The following is a 13,577-nucleotide window of genomic DNA, read 5'->3' on the forward strand; positions in this document are numbered from 1 at the left end:
TCTCTTCCCGGGGCCTTCCCTCCCCCTGCACCTCGATCTCTCATTTTCAAGCCATTTCACTCATGGCAAAGGTTGCTCTTTCCTCAGGAACGGAACAAACCAGTGAAAACAAACAAACAAAAAATGCCAAAACAGATAAAAAGCATTTTTATTTTCTTTCCATGACGCGTCTGCCTGCCTGCTCGGGAGTGACACTATTTCAGGCATGTCTATTATTTATGTTTCACTATATTTATATTAATTAGAGACGCCATCCATGTACGTAGTTCTCCAACTTCAAAAAAAGCAGGAGAAGGGGAATGACATCTGGGACTGAACTTTCTCGAGAGAAACAGGAGCAGGATCCACATGTATAACTGTGTGTTGCCTGCCGGTCCCAGATGACGTTCCTACTCTACACTGGTGATCTCTCCAGTCCCAGTCCCATTTTTCCTCCCTCCCTTCTGGCTGGGACTCCAGAGAGATGGGTCAGGGCCCCTGGCTAGGGTACTGAGGATGATGGAGTCCCCAGAGCCATGCCACTTTTAGAGGAGATAGAATCATGGAATCATTTACATGGGAGAAGACCTTTAAGACTGAGGCCAATCATTAACTTTTGATGGTACCACTCACTTGCCATCTGTGACCAGGAAAGAGACGCAAGCCTTCAAAGAGCTAACTAGTCTCTGGTGGTGGGCTGTGCCAAAGCACAGAAGAGTCCACATTCCAGAGCAGTGGGAAGAGGACCCTGAGCTTCCCATTCCCATCTGCGCCAACTGTCTTCCCCAGGAGCTGTAACCTGTGTCAAGACTGAGCCAAAGTGGGTGACCTCTCCTCTCCCCTGAGATGAGGTCCCAGCCTTGTCCTCATCCTTCTGATGGCTGTGGGTCACTTCTCCTCCATCCCGGGGATGAGGATTGGGCTGGGGACTAGGATGGGGATGGAAAGCAGCAGGGCTGGAGGGCACAGCCCAGAACCAGTGGGATGTGGTGAAAGCCCTTCTGCTGTGAGGGCACAGGGTGGGAAATTCAAAATAAATGAGTTTTATTGTTTATTATCAGCTATTGCAGGGAAGTAATCGTTGGCCAAACATGTGGGTTAGAGGAGAAGGAGGAGGATGAAGTCTTGTGGCTGGACATCCACTACTGCCTGCACACAGGGTGCCAGGGCACATTATCTCTGGTCTGGGCAGGCAGAGATCTGACCAGAGCTGGTGAGATCCCTCCTGCAAGGGCTCAGCTGGCAGATACAGAGCCCTTTTCCCAAAAGAAATCTCACACCAGATGACACCTTTCCCAGATCAGGGCTGATCCCAGCTTGTGTGGGAGTGACACACTTGGGATGCACACCTTCAGCAATGTTTTCCAGCCAGCAGCAGTCTCCCGGGGCTTTCCAGATGGCTGGGAGCTTCCATATGTTTTCCAGCCATGGGAATGGCCCTGCAGGAGTGGGGCATGAATATTTTTTCCAGGCAGGGTGGCCAGCTCGACCATGAGAAGCTGCTGGACTCCTCCACTCTGCCTTGACTTTCCTAATGCTTTGCCTAGACTACTGGTGAAATTCCCAGCAGTGCCAGACAAGAGAGTTTCATTCTTCTCCTGAATCCAAGTAGGTATTCCTTCCAGGGATTAATTAGTAAATTAAAATGGTAGAAAGACCAAATTATTATGATTAGACACAAGCCCTGGTAATGATGTCCCTCTCTTGCAGATCTGCATTATGTGCAGATTATGCACACGTTCCCACTCCCTCAAAGGGCTGCAGCAGAGGATTCTCCCCACAGATTGATTCCCTTAGTGGGACACTGAGGTCCTTAGTGGGACACTGGGGTCAGGTTTGGGAGGATGAGAGCAACTTATGGATGTCTTAACACTGATTTCCAAGCCTGGAAGCCCTGACCATTTAATCCACAGTGCTCTGTACCTGAGGGAGGAGGAGAACGCCTTTGCTGGGGTGAGTGTGACCATGGTCCAGGGGTGCTGGCAGCAACTGCAGCCCCTGAGCGCTGCTTCCACACACGCAGGGGTAAAAGCCCAGTTCGGAGAAGGGGGAAGCACAAGCTGCCAGTGTGGACGTGCTACCCTGGGAATTTGTAATGCCTTCCTGGTCCCTGTCAGTTCCCAATACTCTCCTTGCTGTGCTGATGGCTTCCTGGGATGACCCACCACCCACCAGAGGTGCCACAACTGCACCTGCCGGTGCCCCTTGCCACAGTGCCCCTGCCAAGCCCTGCACCTCAAGGCCAGGGCTGGCCAAGCCTTGCTCTTCTGATTAATGCAAGTGGTGGATTAATTAGAGCTGCAGCCCCGTTTTTTATCCCTGTCCAAAAAAGCCATCACATTTTGCCTGGCAGAAATTGTTCTTCTTAAACCTGAGTCACTTATGATTCCTTGTTCTGATGCTCAGTGATTTCTTCATCACTGGTTCTCCCTGGCAGAACCCAGACTTTGAGGGGATCAGCAGAGAGGGGGGGCTGAAAACCCTTCCCTGCCCACCCGGGGTACCTGGGCTCTCACGGAGATAGATGCTCTGCAAAGGGTGGGCATGATCCCACCTTATTTTGGGGACACACGAGAGAAGAAGGTGCCCTTCTCAGTGTGACAAACAAAGAAGAGGTTAAAAATCCCTTTTCATCACCTGGGCAGGTTTGGGGGATCTTTATCAGCTCTTGTCTTACTTTAACTCTGGTTAATTTGCTGTTGAAATGCTGGCCTAAGGCTGGCTGAGGTTGGCTGCTGACTCAGTTGTAGCACTGCTTCCCCTCCTGGGCTCTGTGACGTAGGGGAGAAGGAATCCCGAGCAATTATAACTTGATTATTTTACTGAACGTGTGATTACAAATGGGAACTGCAGAGCAATGAGGACTGCAGTCAAGATAAAATGAAAACGAGCCCAGGCTCCCCTGGTCCCAGCTCTTACTCCAAAGACAAGCAGCTGCTTGGGAAGCCCTTCACACCCCAGTTATTTCTCAGCTACCACAGGAAAAGTGATAACCCCCCCAAAAACACTTGAGAAATTTCCAGGGTCATTTTTCTGTACAGTTCTGCTTGGCAGTAATGTCCTGGGAGAAGGATGAGCTCTCCAGCTCCTGCTCAGGGGAGGTCGCCAGCATTATATTAAGTCTCGGTGAGCCTGGAGAGAGGTAGATTAGCTTGGAAATTAGAAAACACTGTGGGGATGGGATATGCCCCAAGGAGGAACTCAGCCTCAGAGCCTGGAGATGCTACTGTGGCTGAACTGGCCTCTTCCCAGCTGCTGGTCACGGTGACAGGAGTGTCCCTGGGCACAGTGCTGGGGCTCCTGCACCCAGCGAGCTGAGCCAGTGGCAGGACAGTCACCCACTCCACCACTCGCACTACTGTGGATTTTCCCAAAGAACTTGGTGTCACCTCAGAAGGCTTTTCCCAGCCTCTTGCACTGGGGTGCTAAGCATCAGAGAGGAAACAACAGCATCTCAGCTGCTGGCTGCCAGCTGACTCCATCACTGCCTTTGTGCCGAGAGAACAGCCTGCACAGCTCTGCTCTGGAGAGCACTTTGAGGCAGGATGACATTCTGGAGGGTGAAATCTTTCTGATTCGGGAATCCATGGGGCTGGCAGGCAGTAAGTGAGAGCTACAGCGATGCAGTCTGAGGAAACACATGTAGCAGTGCCAGCAGCAGCTCTCCAGGGCTGCGCAGCTCTTCCTCAAGCCCAGCTTCTGCACAGAGCCAGCCTGCTGTTGGGGAAAGATGGTGTGAGTGAGTCAGGGATTCGAGTGAAGTGGCATTTTCCCTTGGCTGGAGGAGAACTCCACACCAAGAGCACGGAGCCTTGCAAGCCTCTGGCTCCCTCTGGGCCCGGGAGCTCAGTGCAGGCTGGGGAAACCTGGGAGGTAGCTGAGCGACTGGGAGCAGCGCTGTGGGGCAAGTCAGACCACCCATGGGTGCTTTGAACTTCATCCCTGTTCTGTTTCCCCTTGGGTGACCTTGAGCTTGCAGAACATGATCACAGAATCATAGAACCACTGAATGGTTTGTGTTGGAAGAGACCCTAAAGGTCATACAGTTCCAACAGCCTGTCCCTACAGGCAGAGACACCTTCCACTATCCCAGGTTGCTCCAAGCCCCATTCAACCTGGCCTTGGACACTTCCAGGGATGAGGCAGCCACAGCTTCTCTGGTCAGCATGTGCCAGAGTCTCAACACACTCACAAGGAAGAAATTCGTCCCCAAATCCAATCCACTCTGTCAGTGTGAAGCTATTCTCCCATGTCCAGTCCCTCCCTATCCTTGTCCAAAGCCCCTCTTCAGCTCTCTTGCAGCTCCTTTAGGTACTAAAAAGTCACAATAAGTCCTCCCTGGAGCCTTCTGTTCTCCAGGCTGAACAATCCTTGGCCTTTCCTCACAGGAGGGGTGTTCCATCCTTCTAATCATCTTTGTGGCCTCCTCTGGATTTGATGATGACCATGGTGACAATGCAACAGCTCAGAACGTGAGGGCGTCACAGCATCATGGCATCAGAACCCATTGGCAGAAAGCACCAGGGATGGCCACACACCTGAAAGGCAGGATTCAACATCGCCCCTTCCCATCCATGTCCCAACCACACTGTTCCCCAAATTACATGTTGGCAGTGTAAATGCAGAGCAAAGACAAGAGGGGAGCCTCAGCCCAGCCAGGCAGGAGGTGCTCTGCCTCTGGTTGCTGATGTTGTATTATTAAAACGTGGAAAACTGCCACATCTGTGTGCCCAGCAGTTCTTTTAGTATGGTGAAAAAAATCCCAAATTTAACAAAATATATGGAACCCCCCCCCTCTTGTACAGAGATATCAAGGTATCATCTGCAACCTCAAGCATCCAATGCTGTGGGTGACAGCTCCCTGCACACCCATGGGTGCAGCTGGGTGCCTCCATCACAGAGAGGGGAGGCGGGAGGAGGAGGACAGGAGAAGAGTATGAAACAACTTTGAGGGGCAGGAGCCCATGCAAAGACAGAGCCACGGCTCTATGCCCTTGGGGCAGATGTGGGAACAGCAGGATCCTGCCTCCTGGCTCCAGCTGCTGCCTCACTTCGATGGCGTGGAGAAGAGCAGGGAAGGGAGTAAAGGAGCTGTCAGATGTTGTTAGTGGTGTAGCACCTCTTAATAAGGCCCATCTGGCTGGAAGGCAGCAGATCCTGCAGGATTTCTGCAGACCTGATGGCGAATGTTTCTGCCAAGGTTTTACAATCAGCAATAATAAACACGCTGGGGCGGCATTTGGCACCACGAGCTCAAACTGCCCAGGATGAGAGTAAGAAAAAAAAAACAGGATTACAACAAAAATCCTCACTGCAGCGCAGAGCTCCTGGGAAATTCATTGCATCTTTCGGGATGTGTGGATCCCACACACCCACCCAGCTGCTGGTCACTTCTGGTGGTGTACTGAGTTCCCATGGACACTCCATTTCACCAGGAATGTGCATATGGATCCCGCAACCTCAACCAAAGTTAGGAAAACCAAACCAGGTTTTGCACCAGCCTTTCAAACCTGAAGAGCCACTGGGCCTTTATCCAAATCTCTATTCCTTGTCCTGCATTGCTGCACCCCAAGGGACACAGGTGGCTGTGTGGGACTGTACCTGTGGCATGGAAACCCCTGTTCACAGGGAGAGGGGCTGTGAGAGGACTGCAGGGATGAACCTCGCTGTGACAAACTCGTGTGTCACCTCAAGGCAGCACGTGTCATTGGGCAGAGGGCACTCCTAGGGCATGATGGCACCATACACAGCATGTCTGGGAGGGAACAGCTGGGCCTGTAGGTGTGGAAGAGCGGCAGAAAAAGCCCATGTGATCTGGGAAATGCCGCATTTGGGGATGATGAAAGGGTAGAGCTGCGTCGAGTGGCTATCGATGAATCACAGGGCTGTAGGGAACACGCTGGTGGGTGTTTAAAGCGCTCTGTAAAGCTTGGCTCAGCTGCAGCAGGCGCTTGGGCGTGCAGGAACGTGCTCTGCTGCCTATTCCCAGCATTCTCCCACCAGAGCTGGGGAAACACTGTGGGGTCAAGGGGAACCAAAGGTGGCGGTGTCCGTAAGGGACCCCTGCACATTGCCGCCCCCGAGGCAAGGGAAGGGACCTGCATTTGGGTGCCTTGGGATGGAGCATGTGGTCCCAGCATGGCATGCTGGTATAAGCCAAGCTTTGCCAGGACAGCCCTGCCCAGGGGTGCTTATTTGGTGCCAGGGGCTTAGCCAGCCCCCAGCTCCTGGGCCCTACAGAGCCCCCTTAGATGCACTGGCCCCTCTTAATTGAGAGAAATTAAACTAACTTCATTAGAAACCCTATTAGGCTGAGCAGCCTGGAGCACCAAGCTGCAGGGGACGCTAGAGTCTCCCTGCTGCTGGGGAAGGGAAGGTCCCAGAATCAAACCACGTTGAAGGTGCTGATTATGCACATCTGCACAGATGCCCTTGGCATTATCTCCACAGGAGGTCTAGCCTGTGTCCCCACTGAGGCTCTTTTCCCCAGGGTTACAGTGCTGTCCCCAAAGCTGCCCCACTCTCCCTGAGGGCTGGCTGGAGTGCTCCTCACTGAGAGCGACAAGAAGAATCACTTTAAGGATATACTTCCTTAAATCCCTTAAACTCCTGAATTAAAATAAGGATGTGGGATTTAACTTGGAAGGTTTTGAAGGAGATATTTTTGTTATACATCATCATGCATGTCACGAGCCTCAAATATTTGGAAGGGCTGTATAAATAACTGTGTGATCACCTTTTCTCAACTGGCTCCTGCCTCCCTCTGTCCCACAGCTGCCATGGAGCAGGGAAATGTGTGAGGCACTCGGGAACCTGCAGGTTTACTCTCAGTTACTTTCTGGATTTCCATGAGAGATGCTGTCACAAGCCTTGTTTCATATGAAATGGAGGAGAGGAGGAGAGGAGAGGAGAGGACAGGACAGGACAGGACAGGACAGGACAGGACAGGACCAGGACCAGGGTGCACAAGGATGCTGCTTCCCCAAGTATCCTTCAGACACCTGCAAACTGTTAGGACAAAACTGTTGGCACCAAAACATCATCACATTACTGGGATCTGCACCATGCACTGGGCAATGGTTGTCTCAAGCCCAGAACTCCCATATAAGAAATCATAGAATCATAGATGGGAATTTTCCTGATGTTTTCAGTGAAGAAAGAGGCAAAATAAGCCAGAAGCTGTTTCCCACCTTGACAGCTGAACCAGCCAGGGAGACCTGGGGACATGACTTGGAGTGCCCCACATTCTCCCTCCCATCACCGCAGACAAGCAGCTGGTGGAGATGCCTCAAGGTCTGCACCCCAAAAAGGCACTCCAGGCCCTGGGACCTGGGGCAGGGGGCAGCTCTGATGCTCTCTGGATGATTTTTTTCCCAAAGCTACATCAAGATGACATTTCTGTTAAAAGACCTTCTGGGTCTACGATGCGAATACTCAACCACAGCCAGCCAGCTTGTGTCGGGTTCAGCTTAAACCCCTCCATGCCGGGCTGCTGGGGCTGGTGCTGCAGTCACCAGGAGAAGAGAAATGTTTGCCATATGCTGAGGGATTACTGTATAAAACCGAGATGCTTGGCTGCACGCCAAGACACAGGGTTTCCAAATAGAGTCTGAATCCTGGACAGAAAAGTTCCAACTAAATATAGACATGACAGCCTCGGAGTTGACTTCTTGTTGGGTTTGTTTTTTTTTTTTTGGTTTGAGTTCACCTAAAATAGCACGATGCGATTTTTTTTGTGCCCTGCCGAGGGGGCAGGTATAGGCATGTTTACAAACAGAGTTACAAACCCAAGGAGATGGCGGGATGGGAACCTTGCCCTCTCCTCTTACCTATCCTTGGATAGTCCTGAGGGATGGAGGGGAAGCGGGTGCAGAGTACCTGGGGTGCCTCTGGAGGTGAGGTCCTCCTCACCCACCCAGAAAGGTCTATCAGCCTAAAAACCATTACCAAAAAAAAGAGAGTAAAAAAATTTGGGGCACATGATGACACAGGGGACAAGACAAGTGGGTGGGGCACCAGGGGGGCTCACTTGCACATGGCTCAGCAAGGAGGAACTTCACTGGGTGCATTCAGCAGAGCCAGCCCTGCTGCTGGGAGCCAGGAGTGATGGGAAGCTGAGAAAAAGTCAGCAAGGAGATGGTGCTTTCACTTGGAAAAGGCAGTATGGATTTCCTGGGCTGCCAGCCCTGCTCACACCTTTTGGAGACGTGGGCTGGATTACTCAGCCATAAGACCCACTGGCAAATGCAGCAACAAAATCAAAGCCCAGCACTGGGATGGAGCAATGGGCCGAGATCTCAGTGGCTTTGGGATGCAGCTACTCCAGGTGCAGTAAGTGAAATACTTTTGCAAAAGCCCATATAAAAAGCAACAAAGCCTAAATATCTGGGATGGGAAAGCAGGCGTTGGATGTGCTCCTCACACCCAGCATGGAGTTTTGGGAAGAAGCGTTGGAGGGAAAGCAGAGAGAACTCATCCTCACGAGCCAGCCACGTGCGCTGCAGGCAGCGGGATGTTGGAAGCTCTGTAGAGGGTTAGGGAAGAAAACTTCCAGAAAGCTGTAAGTTGTTGGCTGTCTAACATCACATATATATATATATATATATATATAAGAAATATAAGAAAATATCATTAATAACTTTGATGAGATAGAGGAGGTGAGACAAGCCCCTACATGTACATTGACTTGCACAGTATCCTCAAGAGCTTTCCTACACCTTTGCATCCAAGGCAGGAATTTATTTAAGGGTTCACAGCTCCTAGAACATCTGATAGGGATAAAAATCAAGCAGATGCTTGAGACAGATCTTAAATGAGGGCAGCCCTAGAAAACATGGGATGTCTGAGTATCAAATAATCAGTAGTCTGAAAGGGAAAAAAAAAAGGTTTAAACTAATATGGAAAGTCAGGCAAGTGGACAAGGTGTGATCCCACTGCAGTAAAAGAGCTGCTGGGAGAGAGAAGTCTGGCTCTGCAAAACTCCTGTTCCTAAACAACAGTACTGGGGAGGTCGGTGACAAAGAGGAGGTAGGGCTAATAATAACAAATACGGCCGGAGTTATACCTTACATAGAGAAAACTGCACTGGAACTGGCTTTCTGAGAGCCTAGCAAAAAGCTTTTGTTTAATTTATGGGGCTCAGGCTATTTTTAGCTGGCAGATCCTTGGGGTTTTATCTGAGATCGCTGCTCTGAGCCAGCAGCTGGAACATTTTAATTGTTTGCTCTGGATTTGGGGTGGGTTTTTTTCCAAAGGAAAAGGAAAGAGGAAAGCAGGTACTGGGGTCTCCTGACACTAGCCCCTGCTGGTCTCCTGACACCCTTGGCAGCACCTCAGAGTGGGGAGGGCAAATAGGTTTCGGAGCGGATCCCTGCCTCCTGGGAGAATTTTTAGGGCAGTGGTGGGGGGATTATAGAGTGAACCCCACTCCTCCAGTCCAGCCAGGAATCCACACTCATCCCCAGCCCCTGCTAAAGGCCAGTAACCAGCGGGCAAGAGCGGGGCAGGGGGACACCGTGTCTCCCCATCCTCTGGTTGCTGCAGTGGTTTAAAAATAGCCTGGGCGGTCCAACAAGAAGAGAGCATCCCCTTCTTCCAGGAAAGCCAGAAGTGCTCTGGGCCTGGGAACCTGCCTGCATGCAGTGGGGGTTTATTTGTCAGGAAAGCCCTTTGGTATCTGCCTGGAGCGTGGATGTGAGAGGAGCCATCTGCTCAGGGACAGGCAGTGTTTACGCCAGCCCTGACAGGCTCTGCAGAGCCTCGTCCCAGCTCCCATCCTGCCGTTGGCACCTCTGCCCTGCTCGGAGCTTGGCCCCAGTGATGAATGCAGACGTCTCTGTTTAGAAAAACACTGGCTCTGCTGTGCTGGGATCTCCCAGGTCAGCTCAGAAATCCATCCTAGCCGGTGGCTGATGAACACTGTCATGGTGAGGTGATCAGGGTCTGGTGGGGTGTCCCTGCCCTGCAGGGCACTGGGAACACCAGCAGCCTCTCTGGAGCTGTGCCCTGGTGCTGAGCACAGGGCAGACAAAGGAGGCCAGGTGGGTAGGGGGCTGGAAGGGACAGTGGGCTGGAGCCCATGGCAGAACCATTGGCCTTGTAGGCAGTCCCAGTGTGGGGATGCCACAGCACAATGGTGTGTTTTGGGGGTTTCTACTCCACCCCCAACCCTCAGGGCTCCAGGCAAATACTTCTCCCCAGGCTCACATGGAGGTGTTGGTGAGTTATGAGACAGAAAGGAGGCAATCAAAAACAAAACAAAGCATCTCAGCTGAGCACATACTCTCAGGGGAGGCTGAGGTGCTCCAAGCCCCTCCTCTGCCTGTGCTGACCCAAGGGGACGTGGGCTTGGGATTAAAAGGAAAACTTTGAAGAAGGACAAAAAAATATCAAGTTTTCAACCTTATTTCCCACACACACACCCCTTCCATTTTTTTCCCTTTTGTCTCTCTACAGAGTAACTCTTTTTCATTTGGACCCTGCTGACACAAACAACCCCAGGTTTTGGGCTGAAACACCAGCAATCACCTCTTTCTATTGCCGGACGGCGTGGCAAGCTAATTTTAACCTTCCCAGCTCCCTTCCATCTCCTGGAGATTGTCCTGTTGCAGCCAGGGAGTGCTAGAAAATAGTGCATCGCCCACTCATCCAGCCTCCTTCAAGGGAAATATTTATATGATGCCAAAGAGAGGGTTTCCATGGCAGTGATGACTTTAGCACCGTCGCCTTGGAAACCACTTGAGGCCATCTTGAAGGGTTTGAAAATCCCCTTCAGAGACAAATAAGGAGAGGGAGAGGAGAGGCCACTGGGATTAGAGTGGTGTTTCAGTCTCCCCTGTGGCTTGCCCATTGGCTCCTTGCCCGCTCTCGTTGTTCTGGGTCCTTGTCCATGCCACTGGGACACTCTGTAGCCTGGATGTTGCTTCATTGATAGACCCAGGACAAAGGAATGAGGTGCTTTGCAAACAGAAATGGTTCAGTTGATGCTTCCTCCTGCTTTCCAAGTCATCTGGCAGTGGCTCTGGTGTCAGGGCACTGCTCAACCACTGTGACAGAGCTTCCTCCAGCCCTGAAGGGGGACTTCAGGGAGACCCCTGCCTGCACCGGCTAACACAGGGGTGATACCAGTGCCTGCCCAACCTCAAGTGCCAGCTGCATTTGGAACAGGTCCCGTGTCTTTTTGACAGCCCCTGAGTCCTCACTACACACAAAGTGTCCCGTCTTTCTCCCGAGGAGCTGCCAAAATCTGAACCACGTGCAAGAGGCGACTGCTGGCGTCAGAGCGCTCGCCTGTGGTGGCGAAATGAAAAGACGCCCGGTTCCCTCCTCTGTGTCACGCACCTCCCACAGCTCAGCCCCCACATCCCGTGGTTCACTCGACTGAGCGCCATCGGCCACTTACTCTCCCAGCCTGCAGGAGCTCTCTCACCAGCAGCCAGCCCATCTGGCTCTCAAGGACACCAGGAAGATGACAGGGAGAGTAAAGCGTTCCTAGCAGATGGAGGATGAGCTCCACTACGCAGCTGGTGCTGGCAGGGGTGGCCAGCGTTGCTGCTTGTTCAAGCTATGGGATGGCTTCTTGGGTTTTGCTGAAAAATACTAGTCATCTTCTTCACTTTGTTTAGGGCAATCAAAAATATTTTATTCTTTCTCCCTGAGGTGCCTCCACAGCTGAGGAGTCAGTGATTCTCCAAGCCAGAGCTCTGACCTCGGCACCCCTGCTCAGCTCTGCTGAGCATCTCCGGTGCTGCCTCCCACCTCCCACCTATGGGTACCTTCATGCCACCCCACATCTGCCTCCCAGCCAAAATCAGCTGGCCACAAACAACCCAGCCAGCTTTCCTGCAGAGAAACACCCATGCAGTGCTTAGTCCCTCCATGGCATGCCAAGCGTGGGCCTGGCCATGGTGTTACTGGGATAGCTCATGTCTCTCTCTGTCCCACTGCCTGTGCCAGGCTGCCTGCTCCTGCCTGCACCTTGTGGCAGACAAAGTGCATTCTGGGGGTGCCCCAGCTATGTGCTGATGGTGCCAGCAACCATGGGTCTACCTGCAAAAGCTTGGCCTTGTTCTGAATTAATGTGGCTGAATCTGCCTTTGCACTGGAGCCCAGTACCCACTCAGCCTCTAGGGCCAGTGACTTCAGCTGTCACTGCAGAGCAGGGGAGCAGCAGCCAGCGAGGACACAGTACCCTGTGGTACCCATGGAAGCAGCACTGGAAGCAAGGATGGGTGCACTTGTAGGAACTGTGGTTTTGTCTTGCTGCTGCTGCCAAGAAGGCCATGTAGTGATACTCTTACCCCATTCCCAAGGATCTGAGATAAGAGCAGATCAGCCCAATCAGAGCAGCCCTGCACATGCAGCATCACAACCTTCCTCACAGTGACTGTGGGAACCCCTTTCTTTTTGGCTGTCTGTATGAAGTGGTGTGGAGCTCTGGTTCCAGCACAGGGAAGCTGTCAGTGTACTCCTGACCTACAGAATATGAAAATCCCCATTTATATTGATGCAGCTTCTCACATCTTGAGCATTGAACACACAGGCATGAGGCCAGGGGTGCCTGGCTTTGCCCGGGGTGGAGACTCCTAGCATGCTGTGTGTCACGAAATTCATGCCTGGCCCATGCTGACCAAGGCGCCAGGCTGGGATGCAAAGCATGGAATTACAAGGGTAAATATTTCTTCTTGGGCCTGAGATGTACCGGCCAAATCAGGGCACCCAATTGTGGTTTTTCATGGGGTTTTCACACTCATCAAGTGCTCAGGTACAACACGATTTGACTGAGCACTAACACCCACACTAACAAATCTCCAATCACAGTAAAACTTGACAATGCCACTCTGTTTCTGCAGCGTTCTGCTGCTTGTCTATCGATCTAGGTGCCCCTGAGTCCCTCTGGCTGCAGTGACCGACCTGTGACACCAGACGACGCTGGGAGAGTCGCAGAGCCCTGTCGGAGCAGCTGGGATGCTGTGGTACCCTGTGTGTCCCGGGGATAAAGCTATTCTTTATCCTTCAGGGTCTGCTCTGAGCTTCCCAGAAGAAAAATCCTCTCCAGGGCTGGGTTGTCCTTTTGTTTGTTTTACTTCAGCACGAACAATAGCAAAGTCTGCAATAAAACTCCACTACCGCATCACATCGCCGTGTGTCATGAGAACTAATATGTATTTTAACATTAACGTGCTTCCGTGCTATAAAGAGCGATGAATAAGTGCGTGAGGGGATGCGGGACCCTTTGGGCGTCGGTTTGCGCAGAGGGGTGGCCGGCGGGGGGCCCGATTAACTCGGAGGGGATGCGGGAAGGACGGTGCCCGTGCCCTGCTCCTCGTCCTCTTTCTCCTCCTCCCGCGGGGGTCTGGCCCCCTCCTGCGGCCGGGCGCGGGGCTGCGCGGGGGCGGCGCGGGATCCCTCTGCCCGCTGGGTTCCGGCAGCCCTGCAGGGTCTCTCCGCCCGGGCCAGCTCCTCCACCCGCCCCCCTCGCCCCGCCACTGCCCTCCCTGCCGGCGGGTCGGTCCCGGCATCCCCGCGCCCCGCGGCCGCTCGCAGGGGCCACCCCCGGCCCGCCCCCGGCCGGCCCTACATAGCGGCGGCGCCCGCCC

Source organism: Myiozetetes cayanensis, unplaced genomic scaffold, assembly GCF_022539395.1.
Source record: "Myiozetetes cayanensis isolate MyiCay16 unplaced genomic scaffold, myiCay2020 scf13, whole genome shotgun sequence".
In the NCBI taxonomy this organism is placed as follows: domain Eukaryota; kingdom Metazoa; phylum Chordata; class Aves; order Passeriformes; family Tyrannidae; genus Myiozetetes; species Myiozetetes cayanensis.